Source organism: Bos grunniens, chromosome 14 (assembly GCF_055505025.1).
Source record: "Bos grunniens cultivar Pamir isolate PY7600 chromosome 14, Bosgru_T2T1.0, whole genome shotgun sequence".
Lineage (NCBI taxonomy): Eukaryota > Metazoa > Chordata > Mammalia > Artiodactyla > Bovidae > Bos > Bos grunniens.
The window spans coordinates 80,971,688-80,994,510 of record NC_141178.1 but is presented as its reverse complement, the minus strand read 5'-3'; the positions used below and the strand labels follow the sequence as shown (position 1 = coordinate 80,994,510).

Sequence of the window (22,823 nt, the reverse complement as noted above, 5' to 3'; positions counted from 1 at the left end):
GAGCAGAATAAGCCAGCACAGCAGGCGCTGTGGAGGGCAGAATTGGAGGATCGGGTGGTCAGGGAAGGCTTCCTGGAAGAACTGGCCGGGGAGGGCGACAGGCAAGCTCACCATCAGGGCTCGACCAGCTGCCCCGACTCCGTGCGGCCTGGGGCTGTCACTTGCTCTCTCTGGAGCTTGAGACCTCCTCTGTAAGTGGTGACACTGCCAGGAGGGGAAGCCACTTTCCAGTGGTGCCAGCTCCAAGCCGGTCAAGAGGCGCCCAGGCTCTGACCTGGAAGCAGAGCTGTTAGGAGCAGGCTTGAGTTTCCACCCGGGGAAGGCACCTGTTCTCTGCCAGGATCTGGGGATGAGAAGAGGGCTGCAAACACAGTGCCCCCAGACGCTGCACAGGGCCGCCCTCACCACACCGGGTTTAACGGTGCCTCCGGGGCGTGGTGCACGCTTGTCAACCCAAGTGGCCGGCACCCACATGCCATCAGCCCCCAGCATGGCCCAGGCGGGCCACAGCACCACTGTGGACTCAGGAGCAGGTGGGTGGGTGTGGGTGAGGCTGCTGGGCCCCAGCCTGGCCATCACCAGTGGTGGGCACGGAGCAGGCAGCCAGGTGACTCAGACCAGGCACCTCGGGTCTTCTGAACCCCGTGGCCACCCCGAGTCCACCAGGCCCACCCAAAGCCTCCCTGGTCTCAATGGCACCACCGGGCAGGCACCCAGGTGAGGGGTTTGGCCTCCCCACAGCCGGGCTCCCGGGGCCCTGGCCCTCCCCACCTTGGCCTCAGCTGGCCTGGCCTCACCGTGTGGGGCCTGGAGCCTCCCCTGAAGGGCCCAGCGCGAGAGGAGAGGGCAGGGGACGGACAGAGGGCCGACCTGCCCACGGGGTCTGGGGTTGAGCCCGACGCTGTCTGGGACCACCTGCCCCTGGGGGCCCCAGCTCCTCATCGGATAAAGGTATGACAAGCCCTGCCCGGCAGGGTCGAGGGCCCGTGGGCACTAATGGCTGGAAAACGGGGCCTCTGTGGCCAGCAGGCGGCAGCTCCGATGAGGGGACAGGGCAGCAGGGAAGCAGGACTGCCAGGAGCCCTGCAGGAGTCACCTCTGCCCACCACGGCACCGGCCTCCACTGGAGCCAGCCCCATCTCCCGCGTGCTGGTCAGCTCTTCCTGCGGGGGCTCACGGCGGGGGCACTTGCAGGGTCAGTGGCGCGTGTAAGGGGCAGCTCCAGCTGCCCAGGCAGGCTGCCTGTGCCGCCACATGGTGACACGCTGGCCGCAGCTCATCCCGGTGGCCCGCACGCAGGGGACTGCAGCCCGGGGCTGCCTGCCTCTGCCTGAAGCCCTACTGTTCGCCCGCCACTGACCAGGACCCCCTCCCCCACCTGAGGCCTCAGCCCTGGCTCTGAGCCCAGTCTGGCCCCCGGGTCCTGCCTGCAGCCTCCCCTGCTCCCACCCCGGACCTCAGGACTCCTCCAAGAGGGACAGGGGAGCCAGCATCCGTTCATTCATTCATTCACCCAAGTCACAAACGTTCACTGAGCATCTCCCTCCACTGCCGGGTGCTAGGCTGAGCTTGGGGGACACAAGGAAGAAGTCACCAGTAGATGCAAAAAGCCTGCCCTGCCCTCTCCTGCCCCACCCCCACCCCGATGGGGCGTCTGGCCACCCCTCTGCACCCCAACCCCCACCCTGAGAAACCACCTCCCAGACTGCCCAGCACAGGTGGGCTGGATAATACGGTGGCTGCCCAGAGGGGCTGGGAGTGCCCCCCTAACCCCGTGCAGCCGGCATTACTGAGCCTGGGGTCACCGCAAAGAGACCTCACTCCCCCAGTGCCTGTTTCCCAGGCTGTCACCTGCAGGGTTAGAATGTGGCATTTTCACAGTGCCACCTGTCACTGGGCTACCAGGTCCCACCTGGACCACACCGGCCAACGGCCCAGCCGCCCCTCCCCTGGCTTCCCCCAGGGGAGCACCACCCCCCTGCAACTGCCCCCTTGCCTCCGGGGGTGGACACTGGGGCGGGGGTCAAAAGTGAGCAAACCTCCACGACCCCAGGTGGGGTGGGGGTCGGTGGCAGGACATACAACCAGGTAATAGACTGAGTTAGAAAGAACACTGGTCGGGGGGTGAGGGGGTAGACACAAGGTCTCTCAGGACGTGGCCTTTGGGCAGAGACTCAGGACGCACATGCACTGCACAGGTCCCCGAGAGGGGTCACATCAGACCCCCTTGAGCCCCGCGAGAACAGCATGCCCCGTCTAGCACTGCTTGCCAGTCCAGGACCTGCCCACCACCACCATCGCCATCGCCTTCACCCTACACACGCCCCACCTGAGGTGGAAGACTGAGTGCCCCGTTCCACATGGAGGCCAGACGGAGACGCAGAGCAGAGCTGTCTGAGACCCGGGTTCCTTCTCTTCGCCCCAGTGAGTCTCGGGAACCTCACGGCTGGGAGCCCGGGCCCGGGGGCGTGCTAACACAGACGAGGCCTTCAGTGCAGCCGCAACAGTGGCCCAGCAGCAAGCATCAGCGTCAGCAGCTCCGCGTCCTCAACTCAGAGCCCAGCAGCTCTCGGGCTCAACACAGTTAGCACCAACCCCTCAGGGGGTTATTAAAACCCAAGGTAATAAGGGCTGACAGTCTAAGCTGCCATCCGTTAACAGTAAACATTAACGATGGTAGTTACCGCTTGTTGAGAACCTGCTTTCTGAGGAAGCCCTAAGATAGCTGGAGTCAAAGGCCAGGAGGTCCTCACTTCCGGGCTGGGGGTTCCTCCTCCCTGATCCATTTGGTACAAGGGGGCTGGATGAGGCCCAGCTGGTCACTGTGAGGCTGAGTCCAAATCCGCATTAACGGCCGCACCAACCATGGTGGGTGCACGCGGGTCAGGCTGTCGCCAGCCCCAGAGCACCCCCTAGGGCACCTGCTGACCGGGTGACCCCAGACAGCCCCCTTCACCCCGGCTGGCAAGGACTGCCACCTCCTTTCACTCGCCAGCATGGTGACACGTGACCAACCACGTGGCCACTGTGTCGTGACCCTCGTCTAACAAGAGAGGACATGGGTGCAGGGGGTCTTGGTCACTACCCAAGGGGCAGAAGAACCAGGCTGTACAACCTCCCCCCCCCACGCAGCTGGCCCTGGGGCCCTGCTCTGCACCATGACCCTGTCCCTCTGCCGACTGTGTGACCAGCAGTCCCGCTCACCCTCACCCTGTACCACTGAGACAGGGGTGCCACGCCCCAGAGGCCCAGGGCGCACAGCAACATCACAGAGCCTGGAAGGACAAGGCCCCCCTCGCCCCATTGGACGGAGGAAACCACTGAGGCTCCCCGCTGAGCCACAAGCATGAGCAGGAAGGCCTGGGGATCCCGGGGGCCCCATGCTCTCTTGGGCTCTGCCCCCACAGTGCCCACATCCCAGTCTCCACCCACCTGAGCCTGCCGGGAGCCCCAGACACTCACTCGCTGTCCCGCACGTCCTGAGTCCTGGAGCCCTGCAGAGGCCGCGCCCCCAGCCCAGCTTTATCCCCGGCCTGGCCTCCCGCCCTCCCCACGTCAAAGGCCCTGGGACCGCCCGCCAGCCCAGGAGGCGGGGGCTCAGGCAGGGGCAGCCCGGGAAGGATCCGGGCTCCCAGGGCAGTCCCGGCGGCCAAGCAGGGAGGCGGGGTGGGCCAGGACACAAGTCAGAGTTCACGGCGGGCACCCCGGTCTCGGGAAGAGGGCAGGAGAGCCCCTCCCCTGTGGGCCAGGCTCTGGGGCCCACTGGGGGCAGGACAGTCCCCAGGGCCCTGTAACTGCCGGCAGGCAGAGCTGAAGGAGACAGGCGGGGCAGGTGGGCGGCAGCAGAGCCAGCGGGGAGGGGTCAGAGGCCCAGCCCGGGCCTGTGGCTGGCAGGGTGGGCGCTCCCAGACACAGCCTGGGGGCTTCCCAGGTCTCTGGCCTGGCTCCCCACTGCCTGCTGTGGGCTGGAAAGGGGCCCCCGGGGCCCTTTCCTTGCAGAGGGGAGCTCGCTGCAACTTCAGAGAAACAGCCCAGCCCTCTGCAGTCTGCCCCCCACCTAAGAAGTCCCCCAGAAACCCCCAAGCCTACTCAGGGAGCAGCCAGGTTTGCCCAGAGCCCCCTCTGAGCTCAGTGCAGTTCCTCCTGTTGTCCTGTTTCCTCCGCAAGGAAGTGGGGGAGAAAGCCCACAGGCAGGCTAGCCCACCCACCCAGGCCTGGGAGCCAGCCCACAAAAGCACTAGGGAAGTGGGAACCCCCGCCCGCGGGGGAAGGGCTGTTCCTGCTTCCCAGGGTCAGGGTCACTCGCCCCTCCCCCACCAGGATGTTGCCCCAGTCGTGGTGACATCAGGAGGGGTGGAACCCACAGGGCTGGGGTGGGGTGTGCATTTCAGGCTCGCCCAGCCCCTAGCCCTGTACTTCTTGGGGGCAGAGGGAGGCCACGCTCTGCTTGTACCCCGCCCGGTGAGCAATGGGGGCAGTTCCTACCCTCTGCCATGCATTCAAGCCACCCAAAACCTCCCCCTCCCTGCCCCATCGCTAGGTCCCCGCTGGTCCCCACCGGCCACCACCCCAGACGGAGGCCCTTCCCCAAGGGCCTGTCACCCAGGTTCAGCCCATCGTGACTACCCAGTGCCTCAGCCAACCCCCAAAGCCCTCTTCAGCAACCCCCCAGCCCTCTGGCCTGACGCTGCCTGGGTCCCCTACACAGAATGGGGTGTCCACTGTTCTGGGCCCAGGCCTCCCACCCCCCCGGGGACCCTGGCATCTGTATTCACACAGGCAGCTGGGCTGACCTGGGCGGCTGGGAGCGGTGTTCTGTAGGTCCTGCCAGGCCCCCAGACTCTCTGCTTGGAGAGCCCCCAGCCCCGGGGGGAGGGGGGTCTGGTTGTCTGGGATGCAGAGCCCATCATGCTGGGATTCTAGACAGGAGGAAAAGAACTTCAAGCCTGCCCCGCTCTCGGATTTAGACCTGCACCCACAGCCCTGGCACGCTCCCCCTGGGCCCCATGGGGCTGGCACTGACTCCTGGCACCATGCCACCCCGTTTCCAAGGCCCCTAAAGGCCGATGCCCAGAATGGGCCTGGCCTCCAGGAAGGGCATAGAGTTTCACGGATCCACTTGACACTGATGCCCCAGAGAGGCCCTGGCACCATCCGCCCCACCGCCTCCCCCGCACCGCCCCCCGCCAGCGCAAGCCCCTGCCAGGAACACGGAGCCCCAAGGAGGCCCCTGATCCTGGCCTCCCGAGAGCTGAGCGCTCCCCAGGCAGAGCCCCAGCCCCTCCTGTTTCATGAGCACATCACTGGGACCCTCAACAGGCAGATCCGGGACCCCTGGGCTCCCACGCTGGGGCCTCAGAGAACAGGGGTGGGACCCGGGGCCTCACAGACGGTCCATGTGGCCTAACAAGCCTCACTGCCCGAGAGGAGGCCGCCCTCGCCCGCCAGGATCAGCTGGAGACCCCACAGGGGTCCTCAGCCGGCAAGGGGACAAGGCCTGCATGGGTGCCTACGGCGCAGAAGTCCTCCCCCCATGGCTGCTGAGTGCCCTGGGCCCATCTCCTCCCCTCTCTGGGCCTTCTGAGCCAGCAGCCAGGCACAGGATGAGAAAACAGAACTGCACCACATAAGTGCCCACAGAGCGGCCATGCAGCCTGCCGGGCGGGGGTGGGGTGTGCACACACGATTGGGTTCCAGCAAAGCCCACCGTGCAGGATGGATCCTGATCAAGCTGGGCGATGGCCCCCAGCCCCTCTCCGTGGAGAAGTAGCTATGGCTAACTTCTGGGGACAGTGAGGGGACAGGGTCCCTGAGGGTGGGCAGGAGAGCCTGAGGAGAGGAGAGGGGCTGTGAGCAGCAGCCAGCACGCGGCAGGCGCTCCCCCTCCCAAGGGAGAGCAGGGTCGGCCGCCCCCAGTATCCTCAGGCAGGGCCGCCAGTCCCCTGTGCCCACCCGAACCCTCTGCACCCACCAGGGAGGTCGGGAGCTGAGCTGGCCCCTCCTCCTCCAGGACCCCAGCAGCAGGGTGCCAGGGACCTTGGGGGCCCAGGGGTGAGGGACCTTGGAGCATCAGGGTGTGATGGTCACTTCTGTCCACTCCCACACCCAGGAGCCTGGCCAGAGCAGGACCCCCTGCCTGGGTCACAAGACAGGAGCCTGCAGCCCGGCTGAACCCAGATCCATGGGCCCCCCCGGCACCCCCAGGCCACCCTCAGCCACTGCCCAGCTCACCCCTCCTCTTACCTCCCATGCACATCCCGACCCTGGACCCAGGGTCCATCCCCATAAAGGGGGAGAAGGCCGGAGGCCCCTTCCACGTACTGGCCCCACATGGGGCCCTTGTCGCTGGGCCCTCCCCACATCCATCCCCAAACTGGTGCTGGAAGGCACCCAGCCCCTCATCATCTGAATCAGGAAACCGAGGCTCAGGCCTTGCAGGGCAGCTCTGAGGGGCTGAGCCAGCATTCCCGGCCAGCCCAGGGCGGGCATTTCTGTGTATTTTCTCCTCCAACCAGGCCCCGGAGGAGAAACTGGGGCCCAGCCTCCACAGATGTCGGGGCTCCAGGAGGCCTCGTCACCGGGAGCCTGCCCAGTCCCCCCCCACCCCACCCCCGCCCTGTGCCCGGAGCGCAAGGCCGCTGGGGGTCAGGCGGGCAGGAAGGGGGCGCGAGATCACGGAGGTGGCCAGGGCCACTGGCCAAGGCCCTGGTGGACGCACGTCAGAGGGGCCTGCAGGAACCGCGGGAAAGAGCGCTGACCTGGCCTCAGGAGGCCACGTCCAAAATAACCAGCCCTCAGCCAGGCGCACGTAGGCCTCTCAGCCTGGGCACTGCCAAGCTGGGTGCAGAAGGTCATGGCTATTTCTGGGCCGGGCTGGCAGCGAGATGCAGCCCCCCAGTGCCCCCAAAGAGCTGGTGCAAGAGGGGCGGCCGAGGCAGGTCCCAGCCGCAGGATGCGTGGCCTCTATCTGGGGCGGGGGTCCTGCCGGGGGACCCCACGCTGCCCCCTTCCAAAAAGCCCATTGGCATCATCAGCATGTCCAGGTCACATTGGTCTCATCGGGCGGTTCTGGGCCTTCTCAGCCACGAATCCCTGTGCTGGGCCCTTGGCCGCACAAAGCGCCACAACCGCCCACAGCACGCGGGGGCTCTGTGCTCCGCTCTCCAGCAGCTCCGACTTCAAGTGCACAGGGGAGGCTTTGACTGTGGCAGGAACCCCCTGTGCCCACACGGGCACCCCCTGCCCTGCCGGGCCACATCCCCAGAAACACCTCGTCACACAGCTTCCAGCCTGGGGCTCCGCCTGCCTCATGCAGGTCAACACCACCACCCCCATAACTTTGCGGGTGCCAGTGGTCGTCTGACCAATGGGAACCTGGGTCCCAGAGAGGATGTGAGGCCCTGAGGTGCAGTCTCACTCGAACTCCCAGGCCAGGCAGGTTCTCCGTGGGCCGAGGGGAAGGGGACGGTTCCCTTTCATCACCCCAGACCCAGGCTTCTGTCCACAGAGCCTGCCCCTCCCAGCAGAGCATGAGCTTGGGAGCCTGCCCCGGTTCCCACCCTGGCTTCCCCACTGCAAGCTGTGTGCTTCTGGGCACATCTCTCAGCCTCGCTGTGCCTCAGTTTGTTCATCTGTGAAACGGGTTCACTGGAAGCTCATCCCGCATGGAGGTGCCGCTGGCTGTTCTCCTGGGTCTGGAAGGATGATCCCCTCCAGAGCAGCCTTGCCTGAGTCCCTGGATGCTCCCACTGCACTGGGCACCCACGGGGGCTCTGATGGGACTCTGGGATCCCCGGGAGGGTCCACATTCAGGGTCCTAATTCTCCCAGTGGGTTCCTTGGACACCTGAGGGGACTTCTTCCTGCAGTGTGTCTCAGAGCCCTCATTTCTCTACACACAGGGCTATCTGATGGCGGGCAGTCAGCAGCGCATTTCCAGAACTTTTCTGAAGCCAGGCACTAGCAACGAGGCGCTTCCCAGAACCCACCTCGGCAACAGCAGGCTAGGCCAGAGAAGGGCCCCAGCCGCAAGGGTCCGAGGGCCTCCAGGTCTGGTACCCTCCTCCTGCTCACCTGTGTGTCTGGGAGCATCTCTCTGAGCCTGGGCCCTGTCTGTGAGGATGGACGATGAAGACTGCGGGCAGGGCTTTGAGGGGTGCGGCGGGCGGGCCACATTGGCAGTCACTGCGTGGCCATCACGGCAGGGCGAGGGCCGAGCACGCACTCCTCCCCTCCCCCGTGTCCCCACCTGGGCCATGCCATGGCAACAGTGACCTGAGGGTGGCAGGATTAGCTCCTGGATGCAGGGGTCCCCTGCCATGAGAACGGCCCGGATACCCAGCCAGGGAGGGCAACTGGAAGCCTCCAGCCGAGGGGAGCTCAGCGCCACCCCCCAACAGCCCCGCCAACCCCAGCAGCGCGGCTTCCCCAGACAGAAGGCAGCAGAGGCCGGCACCGCATGTCCGGGGCAGCCAGGCGTCAGGACCCGGGCGCCTGTACCCCCAGCTTAAGCACCTGCTCAGCTCCCAGAGAGGGAGCGGGGACCCATGGGGACAGAGGACCTGTGGGAAACCCTCTTCTCTGGGGCTGAGCCTCCTGCGGGGCTGAGGTGCCTTCCAGCCTGGGGTCTGCACCAGGCCCCGGCTCCCTTGAGGGGCTCTGGGCATGGCTGCGGGCTGCCTCAGCCACACCACCCCTCCCTGCCCAGCGGCTGACTTCAGCCCCTCTCTCTGAACCACACAGCACAGCCCCACAGCCTCCAGGAGGGGCTGGGGGCAGAGGCCAGGGGAGCTGGCCTGAGGGTGGCCCCCAGGGCCCAGGGACTTGTCTCCACCTGGCAGCATCATGCCAGCCATTCCCTCGGTCAGAGGAAGCAGCGGCCTGCAAGCCTCCTCCAGAGAGCCAGGCCAGGACTCAGAGGGGACGCTGCCGGCCAGCACCTTGGAGGCCGGGAGGCCCCTGGCGACACCTTCTCCACGCCGGGCATGGATGCTCAGAGTCAGACAACCAAGTCCTGCTGTACAGCACAGGGAACTCTACTCAATATCCTGTGCCAAACCATAAAGCAAAAGAACACAAAAGAGAACACGGATGCGGCGGGCTTCCCTTGTGGCTCAGTGGGTAAAGAATCTGCCTGCAATGCAAGAGACCCAGCTTCGATCCCTGGGTTGGGACGATCCCCTGGAGAATGGAATGGCTACCCACTCCAGTATTCCGGCCTGGAGACTTCCACGGACAAAGGAGCCTTGCAGACTACAGTCCACGGGGTTGCAGAGTTGGACATGACCGAGTGACTAAAGAATACATACATATGTATTAAGAGCCACTTTGCTGTACAGGAGAAATTAACACAACACAGTAAATCAATTCAGTAAAAACGCCCAGGGCCAGATGGGTGTGAGTGCCGGGCAGCCGCTCCTCACCAGACCCAACAAGGCCGATGTAAAAAGAAATATATGCGCAGAGACAGACCAGGCAGGGGGCACACTTCAGAGGCCCCCAAGCGGGTGCCCTCTTTACTCCATCTAACCCCTTGGCGACACTGAGCCCCTGCAGGGGACCTGGGGGGCAGAGCACAGCGGGGGCTGCCCAAGTGCCCGCCCAGCTCTGTGCCCAAGCCCCTGGGGCACCCTGCTGCCTGGGCTCTGGGACCAAAGCGGGGGAGGCACCAACAGATCCCAAACAGAGAACACAGGCCCCACGCCGCGGGGGGACAGGGGTCCCGGAGCCGGGGAGGGGCCTTTGTGTGCAGGCATCGATCTGCCCCGAGGCCATCAGTCCCCTATCTGCTCAGACCAGGGGCAAGGATGCCTACCTGTGGTCCCGCACCTGCTGGGCCCTGCGTCCTGACAGCGAGCAGGTGCTGCTTCACTTTCTCCTGCAAGAGCGGACCTAGCCCCTGCCTGCTGAAGCCCTGGGCCAGAGCTGGGTTAATCCTATTTGCCAGACTAACTGTGAGCCTGCTCAAGCCAGGCTGTGTAGGGCAGGGGAGCCGTTTAAATTTATTTTTTTTTAATGGAGATAAAATTCACCTAACGTGATGTTCCTCCTTTTAGCTATCTGGAAGTGCACGCTTCGGTGTTTTTTTTAGTACATTGAGTGTCGTGTAGTCATCACCACCACCAATTCCAGAACATTTCCATCACGCCCTAAAGGTACACCCCACCTGTCAGCAGGCACTGCCCATCCCCCTGCCCCAGGCCTTGGCTACAGTGAGTCTGCTCTCTATCTCGATGGATTTGCCTGTTCTGGACGGTTTATACAAACGGAGTAAATCACGTCGGGGTCCCTTCACTCCGGACAACGCCCCCCAGGCTCACCCACACTGTCAGGTAGACCAGGACGCTGAGTGATGTCCGCAGTGTGGACAGAGGACGTCTGGGTCGTGTCCAGGCCTGGTCTCACTTCACCCACGGGGACTGAGCTGCAGCACGTTGCCAGGGAGCAGGGCTGCACGGGAGGGTCCGGGTGGCACGGGGGCCACATGTGGCAGTGTCTGGTCAGCTCCTTCCCAGGCCCACCAGGCTGCCCAGGTCCCGGGCAGGTCCCGGGCGGACAGAGGCCCCAGCGGCTGGGTGTGAGGGAAGGGGCCTCCAGGGTTCCAGGCAGGACAGGGCTGGCCTTCAAGGAAGGGGAAGGTCGGTCAAAGCCTTTTTAGAAGTTAAAAACATAACTGTCACACAAGTAGTGACCACGGGTCTGAGACCTATTCCACCTGTGATGGCACTGGCAGGCGGCAGTGCTGGTTCAGAGGAGAATCCCTCGATTCCAAGCGTTAAAACCAGAGAGGAGGAGACAGACGGGAGGTGTTCGACAGGGCAACGCCACCATCCGTGCCAGACAAAGCGGCACGTCCAGGCGACTCCCCCACATCCAGGGCAGGTACAGACGTCCCGAGAAAGCTGGACGGCACCCAACAGACACAGAAGGACACACCGTCCCCCTTCTGCCTTAAGAGATCCAAACGGGCGAACGGGGGTGGGCGTCTGGGCGGAGGGCACGGCCTGAGCAGAGGCCTCAAGGCAGGCAAGGGCAGGGTCCCCAGGGCGGGCGGGCTTGAGATGGGCACTGGTTCTCGGAGTCACCAGAGGGATGAGGGGGTCTCTGCGATCACAGATCCAGGCATGTCACAGAGCCAAGCGTGAGGTGAGGGTGAAGCAGTGGAAACTCCCCAGAATCCCCGGTCGGGGGCGAGAGGACTGCCATAGGCGGTGAGCTGGCAGCACCTGGGCCCAGTAACTGAGGCCACCTGAGGTGACCCGGAATCTGGGGAGCATCTACCCAGAGCCAGTCCCCCGCTGGCATCCCAGGGCTCCCACGCCACCCCCACTCCCTACGTGGTGAAAGCTGAATCAGTCCTGTCCGCCTCAGCCGAATCACGCCGAGGGAAACACAGCATGCTTACGGCTGGAAGGAAGGCCCCCACCGTTTCTTTCCTCCTCTTCTCCAGCCTCACCTGTGTGCTGCCTGGAGGCGACTCTCTGCAGCCCCATGGACTGTAGCCTACCAGCCTCCTCTGTCCATGGGATTCTCCAGGCAAGAATACTGGAGTGGTTGCCATTTCCTTCTCCAGGGGATTTTCCCGACCCAGGGATCAAACCACGTCTCCTGGGTTGCCTGCACTGCAGGCGAATTCTTTACCAGCTGAGCCCTCGGGGAAGCCCACCTCAACTGCCCTCCCGCTATTACTGGATCACACCCTCAGATCCTGCCTCTGGCTCTCTGCGCCCACTGTGAGTCTGTCCCCGCGCCATCCTGCACCACCACCAGGCCTCTGTCTGTGGGTGCCACTTCCCCAGGACTCCCTCCTGGCCCTCCTGCACCTCTGCAAGTCCCACCTCCTTGGAAGCCCACTCACCTGCTCGCAAGCTCTCGCTGAGCTCCTACGGGTGCCCTGGCTGTGCTGTGGACCCAAGGGCACTCTCAGGGAGCAAAGCTCAGTTCCTCGCACAACAGTGAGTTCGGCCACAGCAGCCGGGGGGTGACCCTAGAGGCCAGACGCCCCCAGAGCACAGCCTTAGCACAACGAGACAAGAAGAGAGGCCCTCAGCTGCCAAGGAGCCCCCGCAGCTGGACTCCCAACACACTGAGAAGCCCCCATCTCTGACCCAGCTTCCACCCAGGCCCCTCACCGAAGGGCAGGGCCTGGAGCCCCGCTTCACAGGCCATCACAGAGCGCACCACACCCAGGAAGACACAGTCTGGGGCTCTCGGCTCAGTGTTCCCCAGCACCCGTCAAGGCTTCTCCCATTTCAGAAACCTCTCAACAAGCAGCAGAGAACCCAGCCTCAGCCTCTGCCGCCTCCCCAACTCCTGGACGTGCGCGCCGCCAATGTCTCTTAAAGACAGCACCCCTCCTCCCCCTCCCGTGTTCTGCTGGACTCAGTGTCTCGTTACGAGGCAGTGGGGCAAGGCCAGCGCTGCTCAGACCTGGGTCAGCCGCACTCCACCTCTGGGAGGCACCCACATCCCCAGGGCGGCTGCAAGGCTGGGTCACAGACTAGCAGGCCTAGCATGAAGTAGGTGCTCGGGAAGAAGGGTCAGGGACCCTCCTGGGCCAGGCCCGCGGCTGCCCGTCCTCGGCCCATGGATGCCCCTGGACCATCCACCCTGGCCCAGGGCTGGCTGGTGGCCACGCCTCCCGGCAGCGGGTCCTGCATCCCAGATCCGCCCGAAGCCCTGGTTCTCACGCTCGCTTCCTCGGGGTAGGGAGTGGGGGCAGGGCACAACACGCTCACCCAGGCCCTGAAACCCCAGCCCCCTCTCTGGGAGCCTGTGCCCACAAGGACCCGGGGCCAGAGCCTTTCACTGGGAGGGGGGCTGGGGGAGAGGGACAGGGGAGCACAAGGCGGGAGACAAGGAAGAGGGGGTGAGAGGGGCAGGAGGCCCGGGGGGGATGCTCCCTCGCCTCCTCAGGGCTGGCCAGACAGGGGCGTCTGACCCTGAGCCCACCAGGGTCCTTCTGAAAACAGGAGGCCAGGCAGGAGCAAGGCAGCCAAGAACACAGGACACGAGGGGTCAGCGTCCGTCCCGAAGCCAGGCAGGCCTGGCAGTGTCCGTGGGAACAGGGCCCGGGCTCGGCCGGCCACACTCGGGCCAGTCAGTGGGCATCAGGGCCGTGGCAAAGGCTGGGGCAGCTGGGCATTTCCCGAGCGGCAGGAGCCCAGGCCCCGATCCTGCCCCAGCCATGTCCAGACCTACAGGCTGATCTGGGGCAGGGGGTGTCTCGTGGGGGCCCTGGGGAAGGCTGGAGGCGCGGCGAGGGGAGAGAGAAAGGGTCGGCAAGTCACAATCACCCCTATCGTCACCATCCACGCCCCCAGACCCCGCCGGCGCTCTCCCCGTCTCCTACCTCCCCTCGGCCCCAGCCCCTTCGTGGCCGCTTCCGCCCACAGCCTTCTCCCCGCCCCGCTTAGCCACCTCCTCCCTGACCCTCAGCTGGCACCAAGTGTCTCCCTCTGGGTTAGGGGCTCCTCCTCCAGCTCCCTGGACCCCCACCACCCCTAACCGCACTCAGCCCAGCCCACCCAGGGCAGAGGCCACAGTGGCATCGTGCGTGTGTGGAGACCATGATTTTGTGGGCTGTGGCCACACTGGACCTCAGGCTGGGGACAGGGGCGGCTGACGAGGTGGACAGACGGCTGGACACTATGATGAGAGGCTCAGTCTGCACTCCAGCACGCATGCCCCGCAGGCTCTGCCCAGCTCCGTCCTCCACGCTCCCTGCCCCCCACACCCCACTCGGGGACCCCCAGCCGCTGGCTGTCCTCACAGGCCTGGGGGCCCCTCGGGACGGCCCTTCCGGTGACTTCCTGCCAGGGAAGCTGGGGGGAGGGGTAAACAAGGCCTCCAGATGGCTTCCTGCGGGCTGCCCGCGAGCGTGGGAACGGGCCAGCCCCGGGGCAATGGAGGAGGGGAGGGCTGCGCCCTCAACAGAGCACCTTCTGCCCCCTCTCCCCGGACGCCCCCTCTGACACCTCCCGACACGCGCAACTCCATCTAGGGAGCGAGACAGGCCCCACTCGCGGGCCAGAAGCAGGGCTTCCTGCCCACCATGGCCTTTCCTTATCAAGCCTGCCCTCCTGCAGAGGCAGGGACCCCCGCCCCATCTGAGAGGCAGGGGACACTGAGGCCAGGGAGGAGAGGGTCTCCCAGGGCGCAGTGAGTCAGTGGCTGGGCGGAGGCGGGTCAGCCCCCACCTCAGCACACACCTGGAGGCTCCTCATCTGTAAACAGGGGGACGACAGTCCAGCTCCAGGCCCCTCGACAAGGACGGCACAGCCCTGGCTCGGGAGGCACCGGCGACAGCACGTCTGGCTCCCACACCGGGGTCCTTGGTTCTGGGAGACAGGGCAGCGACAGCCACCGCCACCCAGCTGACCAGAGGATGATGGCTGCGCCTGGACTCGCGCCCCTCCAGCCCACAGCGGCCTCACGACGGCCACTGAGGAGATGCTCTTAACTCAGGCCCTGAGTCCCGGGGAGCCACCCTTGCCCAGCTCCCCTCCAGCCGCTTTGATGACCACATCCTTCAAGCCCAGGTGGGATACCATTTCCTCTCAGAAGGCCTCCCTGATTTCCCGTCCCCACACAACCTCAAAGTCTGGGGGACGCACGCTGCAGGAAGGTGACAGCTGTCCCCTGCAGGTCCTCCTGTTCACCCGTGGTCCCTTCCAGGGTCAGGACCACCTCTCTCTGCCCTCTCCCATCCCCCACGGGGCCAATACAGGCCTGGCAGCCCCTCGAGGGGCACATGAAGGCAGGAGTAGGGGGCCTGTAACCTGCACCCCCTACCCCACTACACAGCAGCCAAGCTGGTGGTGACAAGGCAAGAGGGATGCACCTGGGGAGAGGAGGCTATCACGGGGGTGCTGATTCACAAAAGGGTCCGTCCAGGCCCAGGACCCAGGCCCCCGGGTGCCACCAGGAGAGAGGCCCACAGTCAGCGGCGAGGGAGATTTCAAGTGAATAACTGCACGTTACTCAGCAGCCTGTTCCTGTGTAATCCAGCACAGGCCCAGCAGCCTGGTGCTCGGAGCGGTTATGAACCTCCTGGGCGGTCTGATTTTTCATGAGGAGCCCCATCATAAGGAGCACCACCAAGTCTGTGCTGAACACTAACACGGAGCATGGTTAGGGTGACGCTCCACCCCCGACGTGAGCTCCTGGGGCGGGCAGTACCGTCAAGGTAGGGCCCCAGGACCTTTCTGCCCACGCCCTGCACAGGGTCAGGCCCAAGAGCACAACTTGACAGGTGAATGGAGGCCCCCAGACGGCCCCTTCCGAGGCCACAGCCTTGGAGACTTAAAGGGCTGGTCTGCGGGCGGTCACACGGGGCAGATGCACGGTTGCAAGTGGGTCGTTTGGCTCAGGTGGCTCCGGCTAAACCGCCAAGGCCACCAGCTTTGTCCTGACCCCCATCCAGTCTGCGGTGGGATCCAGGGTCTACTCCGAGCTCCCCATTCTCTAGACAAGAAAACTGAGGCCCAAGAAAGGCAGGGGCTGGCCCAGGGTCACCCAGAAGCCCAGCAGAGCTGGGGCCATGGCTCTGGGCTCCCTAGGGCCGTGTGGAGGGGACAGCGAGGTCTTGGTGGGAAGTCCCGGGCACCCTCAGGCACCCCCTGAGCTCCTCGTGGCAATTCCCAGCAGATGCGCCGGTGGGCAGCCGGCCAGAGAGAAGTGAAGGCCAGGAGAAGGCCCAGCAGCTGACCCTGTGGGGAGATGAAAGCGGAGGGAATGTTTGGCTTGGCAGGGCCCGGTCTAAGCAAGGGAGGAGGAGGGCCGCCATGGCTTCAGCAGACGATACCCAGGGATGCCAGCGGACGCAGCAGAAAGGCGCATGGCTGGGGGCAGGCGCAGGGCTGGCAGCAGGTAAACCCACTGCAGGAGGCCGCCGCGGAGCTCCGGGTTGGGTGGCGGGGAATCCTTCTGGCCCTCCCACGCCTCTTCCAGGAAGCCTGAGTCACAGGAGGGCCCCGGGGCCCAGAGAGCGGCCAGGAGCACCAGTCCCACGGGAAGGGGACAGGGCAGGGCCGCCCGCCTCCTCCAGCTGGGCCAGCCCCAGCTTCGGGGTCTGTGTGGCGACTGAGGCCATGGGAACAGGCTCAGGCCGCTCCCAGGAGGGGCTGGGGGGATGGAGGAGCTGGTGACAGCGGGTCAGAGCCCAGCTTCCACAAGAGGGGAACTGAGACTCCAGAGGAGAAAAGTTGGCTCAGAGCCAGACAGTTAATGACCTGTTATCAACCAAGGGGGGCTCTGGTCAGGCAGGCCTGGGTGCTGGGGAGACCCACAGCCATGCGCATCGACCTCCTGGCTGAGCCCCGTTCCAGCACATCAGCTCCCCGCCTTGCACCAGAGACCATCCCACCACCCTGCTCTAGAACACTCCATGGCTCCCGCCGCCCCTTCCCTCAGAATCTGAGTCAGGAAATGGAGCCAGGGCACAAGGCAGCCCAATCTTCCAGCTACCCGCACCCGCCACGCTGCTTCCTGCCTGGGGGGCGGGGGGGTGCACGCACAGAGCGCCAAGCATCTGGGGGCACCGCACCCATTGACAACCTCAGATCTGATCTTGGCCCCTCATTTGCGGGCACAGGATGGAAACCCAGGGCCGTGACATCCACCCCTGGATTCATCCAGGACTCAGCTCCAGGCAGGCACACAGTAAGTGCACAATAAAGGCGGTGGCCGGGAAGACCCAGGATAGAGAGCGGGTTCATGGCTCAGAGGCCCGAGAAGGGGAGACAGCGGGAGGAGCCACGCCGGGCTCAGGTCTGACCGCTGGTCGAGTTCCTCCTGCTGTGCCTCCCAGAGGCTGCAATGGCCGAGAACAGCAGAACCCCCGGCCAGTCATCCTGGAGGATCGCCACCTTCTAGAAATGACCGCTCTGGTCTCTGCAAGGCTCGAGCCGCCTCCCTGCCCGCCGAGGCCTCGGGTATTGCGGCTCGGTGCTCACGTCCAGTGTACACACCACCTGCCTTGTGAGGGCCGGCAGGGGACTCTCACTCCTAACAGAGGCCGGGGAGGGGCCGGACCCCAGGCCAGGCCGGACAGGGCCACTAGGCCGTGGAGGCGTCACTGTGACAAGTCCTGGGCCTGGCCGTGGCTTCCCCCCACCCCTGGCCTGGGCGGCCCTTCCAGATTCCCAACAGGAACCCTTTCCAGGCACCCAGGGGGACTTGTGGCACCAGGCCAGAAGTGGCCTTGGACAGAGGGGCTCCCCTTCCTGCGCCACCACTGCCTGGAGCCCCTGTGACCTCAGGAAGTGAAAAGCCTCAGTGAACTTTGGCCTCTCGCTGCAGGGCGGGCAGACGACGACTCCCGTTGCTGGCGGACAGACCAGGACGGATGGAAGGGGCCTGGCACTAAGCGGGCACCGACACACCCGAGGCTCGGCTTCCTTACCTGGAAGGGAGCCACCAACCCTGCCCCCCGGAGTCCCGGAGACAGGAGACGCTCTGGCCCTGGGGACATGGACAGAGTCTTGTTCCAGAGAAACGGACCTGCCCTCATTCCCTCCAGCCTTTGGAGGGCCCCCGGGCCTGGTGTCCTGGCCAGGAAAACGGCAGGGTAGAGGGAAAACAGCAGGCCAAGCCCTGCACCCTCCAGCCAGCCCAGCAGCACACCCCACAAGCCACCCAAACACCCAGCCCTGAAGGTCGGGTGCATGAGAGCAGGGCCACACGTGTCCTCTGGCCCTCGGTGCCCGCAGTGTGGCCCCTGGGCGTGTGCATTGTGGGTATACACAGCCCCATCGGCCACTTGGTATCACTCTCCCAAGTGAGAGAAGTGTATGGTGAGGCGGGGGACCTGAGGCGGGCTTGGGGGTCCACCATGCCCAAGACAGGACAGCCACACCAGCTCCTCCTAAGGCTGCCCTCTGCCCCTCACCAGCCCCCAGCCCAGCTCCACTTCTTCCTGGCACTGTCGCCACCTGCAGGTGTGGGCAGTGCCACCTGATTGCCAGTTCCACGGGGCCGGGGCCAGGTCTGCCCTGATAACAGCTTATCAAGGCCCAGCACACAGTAGGTGCTCAAGCGTTGGTGACTCTGTGAGACGGGCACGCCACCTTGTGGCTCCACTGAGGACCACCACCAGACAGACCGGGGCACCATCACCCACCCCTCAGTCCAGCACCGCGCGGGGCACAGACTGCGTGGCAAGCACTGCGGGGCTGTTGGCGGAGGCCAGCTCCCCAAGGGGACAGTGGGGGGCATTCTCTCTTCTTGAATACCTGCAGTGAGGGAGGCCTGGGTGGCTGTGGAGAGACCCTCAAGCCCACCTCCGGCCCCCTTTACTCCACACAGCAGCCTGTCGGGCAGGGCCACCAGCACCCACTTCACAAGGGGGAAAACAAAGGCCCTGGTGAGGGGCTGGACATGACTCTACCTCTCTGGGCCTTTGTTTTCCTCATCTGAGAAGCGGGGTTAATAACCCCATGGACAGATCTGAGGAGGTCACTGAGGCAAGGCGCCCACACAGAGCTGCAGAGGTAGGGTCCCCGTCCAGGCAAGGCCACAGGCACCCTGTGTCCACTGACCCCCCTCTAGTCCACAGCCCTACACGGCTGCAGCCAGGGACCAAGGACCCACTGGAATCTACACACCACCAATGCTAAGCTCCCAGGCACTACTCACCACCACCTGCTGGGCTGACCACAGAGCCCACCAGCCAGCAGGGCAGGCTCACTGCCTGCCCGCTGGCCAGGGCCAGAGTGCCCAGCACACTGTGACCTCTGGCCTGGACCCCACTCACCACCCTCCACCCGGGGAAGGCCAGGCCCAGGGCGACAGCTGCTCTGCAGTCATGGAGCTGACATGCCACCCACCCCAGCTCCACCGGCCACCAGCTAGCTGCCCTGGAGAACACAGGAGCGTGTCCCCGAGCCGCTTGGCCAAGGCTGGGACCTGCTCTAAGCTGGGGTACTGATTGGACAAATGAACCGCTGCCGGGCTACCAGCGCCCACGCGATCTGAGAGCCGGGGCTTGCTCAGGTCCCTGGGACCTGGAGCTCAACCTGGGCGCCATACGCGGGGCCGGGAAGCCCGTGGTGTTTGTGGCGGGCAGGGGCGCTAGAGACCAAGTGCCCCCAAACTGTGCGGAGGAGCAAACTGAGCAGGGGGCTGGGGGACGGCACGTGATCCCCAGCGCTGCTTGGGGCACAGGGACTCCGGATGAGGGTCTCCCGCCCCCAGGATCGGGAGCAGGGACCAAGCCTCCCAGCCCGGCGTTCACCGCCGGCCACGCGGGGGAAGCGGCGGGCGGCGCCCCGAGCCGGCCCCCCACCCTACCCCGGGCTGAGAGCTGCACGTGGCAGGCGCCGGGCCCTCACTCGCGCCGCCTAGGCCGCGGGGCGCGGAGTCCCGGCCCCCCAGGAGGCGGCCCGCCCCCGGCCCGCGCGCCCCGCCGCGCGCCCGCACCGCGCGCGCCCCCGCCCGGGCGGGCGCGAGGAGACTGACCTGGCGGTCCGGGCGCCGGCTCCACGGGCCGAGGGCTCGGGGCGCGCGTGCGCGTGCACGAGGGCCCCGGCACGCGCAGGCGCGGCCCCGCTCCGGGCGCGCGAGGCCCGACCCGCTGGGTCACGTGGGCGGCACGGCCCAATGGGAGAGCTCCCCACCCGGGGGGCACCCGCGGGCGCGCGCGCACGGGCCCCGGAGCCCCGCCCGGGCGAGAAGGGGCGTGGCCGTGGGCTCGGAGCGAGGTCCTGTCTCCCTAGCAAGCCGGCTGCGGCAGGACGGCGGGGCGGTTAGTGGGAGGGGGGCGACTCGACCCCGAGGTGATGCCGAGGTCGAGAGATGGAGTCCGGCGTCCCAGGCTTCCAGGAAACTTCTGGAGTCGTGGACTTTCCCCTGTGTCATTTGGGGCTGAGCCCCACGCTCACAGGCCGGTTGCCCCGAAGACGGGGCACGAAAAAGCAGTCACCCCGCCTGAGGCTTGGGGTCAGACCGGGTCTCGAGGCCTCCAGGCTGCCTCTAATGCATGCAGCGGGCTGGGACCCCCAGGAGATCTTAAGGTGCCCCCTAGGGGACTGGTGGGAAGTCCCCTTCTGGATCAGCCCTTCCTAGAGAGCTCACGGCTCCACCTGTGGTGACAAACGGAGGGGACCCAGCACAGAGAGGGGAAGGAGACGTGGGCGTGGGACCGGCCGGAGGTCTCGGGACCTCACACTCTCCCCACCGTGTCCCCCACACCAGTCCATGGACCCGCAGCCCAGCCAAATGCCCAGCCTCTCCTCGCAGACCCTGGTCCTGCCTCCATTCCCCAAGAGGATGCCCTCCTACCACCCACCCACCCGCAACAACACCTGGACCCCGGGACCCCCGAAAGACAAGAGTGAGCACCCATCTTTCTGTACAGAGTCCTGCAGGGCGGCTGCTGGGCCACCTGACCCGGCACAGCCTCCCTCCTCCAGCCTCCCTCCCCGCCCCCATCACTGCCACAGCCTGACATCTGCGTGCAGCTCCGCCCAGAGGGCAGGGTCCATCCACCGCAGGGCCCTTGCACTCGCTGTTCTTTCTGCCTGGGAAGTCTTGGCCCCAGACCATCCCTGGGGTGCTGTCTTTCGCATGTGGCCCCTCTCAGCTGTTGCCTCCTCTGAGAACTCAGTCTCTGCTGACCTCCCCGTCACTCAGCCCCACAGTGCCTCAAGCTCTGCCAGAAAGTCCCCCTGGGCAGCTGGTCCAGGCCTGCCATAAGAACCGCAGAGCTGGGGCTCCTGGTCCTTGGTGCCTTCGGGCAGGGAGCAGCGGGAAGACCGTGTTGTCGGGAGAGGCAACATCTGGCTGTATTCCAGCTGGGAAGTCCTGGGAGCCCTCCACTGCAGTGAGAGCTGGCCACCCACTAAGGCAGCCCATTTCCCATAGCACTGTGGGACTTTAGGGTCCATTTCAACTATTGATTTTCCTTTTAATGTTTATCTTGACCTCACCAGAGCACCTGCATCCCGCAGGTTTCATAGGCTTTCTCCCTTCCTGTCCCAAGTCTCAGGGGGGTTTGCCCCCAATGCCGTTTGTGTGGAGCCGTGGGTATGGCTTGTGGGCTCCCAGGCTGGGGTCCCTCTCACCTCCATGTTCCTGGCAACAGTGTGGGACCCTGAGGAGGAGGATCCCGGAGTTTGACTGCCCAGATGTCCGCTGAACACCGGCCTCTTGCGAGGCACTTACGCCGTCTGTCCAGCCAAGCCCACACCTTGCCCTGCAGCAGAGGGACTGCCACCCTCATTCTGCAGGTGAGGAAGTCGAAGCTCAGTAAGGCAGAGCTGTGGGAATTCCCTGGAGGTCCAGTGGTCGGGGGCTTTGTTGGTAGCTCAGTCAGTAAAGAATCTGCCTGCAGTGCAGGAGACCCAGGTTCGAGCACTGGGTGGGGAAGATCCCCTGGAGGAGGAAATGGCAACCCACTCCAGTATCCTTGCCTGGAAAATCTCACAGACAGAAGAGCCTGATGGGCTATAGTGCATGGGGTCGCAAGGGTCAGACATGACAAAGCGACTAAAGCACCACCACCCAGGGGTCAGGACTTGGCCCTTTCATTGTCAGGGCCAGGGTTCAATCCTGGCTTCGTGATGTGGCCAAAATAAAGGCAGAGCCGAGATTCAGGCTCAGGTCCGGGGAAACCAGAGCTGGCACCAGTACTATGAGTGGAACGGGCGAGGCTAGCAGGGAGACAGAGCTGAACATGATTTGCAGGTGACTTTGTAGTAGGGAGGGTTGGCTCAGAACTGAGCTCCTTTACATGGGAACGGGGCCACAGAGGTGACAGGTGAGTGAGGGAGAGGCAGAGTTGAAATCTCAGCCTGAACTCCTAATGCCCAAATCCTCCCTGGGATTGAGGGTCCCACACTATCTACCCCCAGTCACTGGACCTGCCCCCCCCCCACCAGCATGGCTGCCAGCTGGGGTGGAGGACCTGAAGAGGAGCTGGGTTAGGACAGGAGAGGGGCCCCCGGGGCTGCAGGATTAGCAGATTAGCTCCAAGGAGGACAAAGACGAGGTCAGTGCTAAGTGGATTTCCAGAAAGCAGCCTCCAGCCCAGCAGGCCTGGCCCCAGAGGAGGCAGGGCCCTGAGGAGGGGCTGGCAGCCAGCTGTGGTCAGTGGGCAGCCCCCACCAGTGGACAGATCACACGTCTTAACCTCTTCCTTCCTCCGTCCCCTCATCTGTGATGGGGTCAGAGGGACAGCTCCATCTCTACAGATGAGGCTGGATGCTGGCTTGCTGCTCCTGGCACTGAGCAGGTGCTAAGTGCCTGGAGCACATGTACAGGCATGTACATGTTCTTAGGACTCTCCTTCCAGAATCATCTTCAGGCCCCAGCGTCAAATATGAGCAAAGAAAAAAAAAGAGCTTCTTGGGGTTTTTGTTTGTTTATTTGGCTGTGTCGCACAGCGTGTGGGATCTTAGTTCCCTGATCAGGGCTCAAACCCTGGTCCGATCGGCATGGTCCTGCATGGTCCATGATCTGCATGTCCCCAGCAGTGGAAGCGCAGAGTCCCAACCACTGGACAGCCAGGGAAGTCCCAAAGAGCTTCTGGTTGAACATTAGGCCAGGTAGATGCAAACGCTGGGTGCAAGGTGCAGGACGAGAAGAGTAACTTCGGGACTGGCCTCTGGTGGCCGCATCACACCCACTTTAGCCCCCAGAGGCAGTGCCGTGTCCCGAGTCCAGTGGGACTCTCCCCCCACCCCGGACGGTGCCCCACCCCCAGTGTGCACACCCAGGACAGCCCTCTCCTGGGGTCCTCCCAAGCCTCCTTCCTGCAGACAGACCATCCCCGGGGTGTCCAGAACACCCGCGAGGCCCCGGAGGCACTGAGAGATCTCTACAAGG

The 22,823-nt window shown here is 64.9% G+C and overlaps 1 protein-coding gene across 5 annotated transcripts in view; it reads right to left on the bottom strand.

The window, feature by feature from the left end:
• Nucleotides 1–19,566, bottom strand: part of PTP4A3 (protein tyrosine phosphatase 4A3) — a 32,311-nt gene extending 12,745 nt beyond the window's left edge. The window contains exon 1 of one of the 5 annotated variants that reach the window (XM_086337536.1): nt 19,458–19,566. The gene's annotated coding sequence lies outside the window, so the exon portion shown is untranslated. Of the gene's footprint in view, nt 1–111; nt 181–3,432; nt 4,314–4,793; nt 4,860–19,457 lie in introns of those variants that run through there. The other 4 variants (XM_086337539.1, XM_086337534.1, XM_086337535.1 and 1 more) reach the window with 4 other exon arrangements.
• Between the last annotated feature and the right edge of the window lie 3,257 nt (nt 19,567–22,823).